Below are 1740 nucleotides of genomic sequence, written 5' to 3' on the forward strand. Positions count from 1 at the left end.
GTTGTTCTGTTTAGTTATCCCTTACTAGGTAAGAGAAAGTCAAACAAGTTGGAATGCTGTTTCTATTCACAAGTCCCAATCCGCTTACTTGGAAGGACTGGCGTTAGTGACTAGATGGCAATCCAACAATAAACCCAATTACAATTTCTCTTTTGAGCATTCCAACTCAAGGTTTCCTTTCAATCAACTCCCCATCAAGTTAGGGAACTACTCGCTCATTGTGAATGTAGAACTCATAACATAGGAAAGAGAATTAAAGAAAGACATGATAAATAAAACTCAAAGGAATCAATTAAAAATAAAAGTAACTCTTGTATTAATAAATTCTAAAATAATCCAATAGTAAAATTGAGTAAATTAAAGGACATGGAAGAGTAAAGCTAAGTAAATAAAACGAACTAGAATGACGAAGTCTTGATGAGGTAATAACTCTTCTCAATATCCCAATGGAAAGAGCAATAGAAATAATAATCCTAAGAACTATGAATGTGTAAAGAGAAAAACCTAGAAGAGGAGTAAAACTAGATCTAAAAAACTAAAACTGTGTAGAATGAATGTTGTTTTGGTTTCTGCATGTCTTCTGGCTCTAGTCTGCTTTTCCAGGCCGAAAACTGGGTCAAAACAGGGCTCAAAATCGCCCCATCGAATTCTGCAGATTATGCAGATCGCGCACATCACGCGGTCGCGTCATTCATGCGGACGCGTCATTCGGCGTTTTGCTTTGCCACGCGGGCGCGTCGTCCACGCCTCCGCGTCACTTGTGCTATTCCAATCCGCGCAGTCGCGTGAGCCATGCGGCCGCGTCACTGCGATTTCCTTTCTTTCGCGCTGTCGCATGAGCCATGCGGCCGCGTCAATTCTCGCTGATCATCTCCTCAATTTCTTGTGTTCCTTCCATTTTTGCAAGCTTCCTTTCCAATCTCCAATTCATTCATGCCTTATAAAGCCTGAAACAGTTAATACACAGATCATGGCATCGAATAGAATAAATGAGAATTAAAATACATAATTAAAAGTCTCTAGGAAGCAAGTTTTCAATCATGTAATAATTTTAGGAAGGAAATATAAATGCATGCTAATCATATGAATAAGTGGGTAAAGATCATGATAAAACTACACAATTAAACACATTATAAACCATAAAATAGTGGTTTATCAACCTCCCCACACTTAAACATTAGCATGTCCTCATGCTTAGTTGAAAGAGATAAAATAAATGAGTAGGAACATGTAAAACTCATGCAATGCAATGCAACCTATATATATATGAATGCAACTATATGATTTTTGTCCACTTGATCAATAGCAAATAAGCTCTTCAAAACAATTACAAATCAAATTCCACTAATTCAATTCTTATACAGTAAGAACAGATAAAAATGCAAGAAGATAGCTCATGAAAGCAGGGAACATAGAATTTCAAGCATTGAACCCTCACTGATGATGTATGTATACTCTAGTCTCTCTAGTGTATAGGGTAATCACTCTATCCTTCTCTAATCATGCTCTCTAATTTTTTTTTTTTTTTGCTCTTCTCCTAACCAATCAACAACATTTAATATATCAATACAAACATCATGAGGTCTTTTCAAGGTTGTAATGGGGCTAAGGTAATGGTAAGGATACATATATGGCTAAGTAAGCTTATAAACTGAATCTTTAATTAACCCAAGCTTTAACATAACCTATATATATTCTATATAACTTTAGAATGCATACCTAGCTACCCAGAAATTCCTT

This window comes from Arachis ipaensis, chromosome B09 (assembly GCF_000816755.2).
Source record: "Arachis ipaensis cultivar K30076 chromosome B09, Araip1.1, whole genome shotgun sequence".
Lineage (NCBI taxonomy): Eukaryota > Viridiplantae > Streptophyta > Magnoliopsida > Fabales > Fabaceae > Arachis > Arachis ipaensis.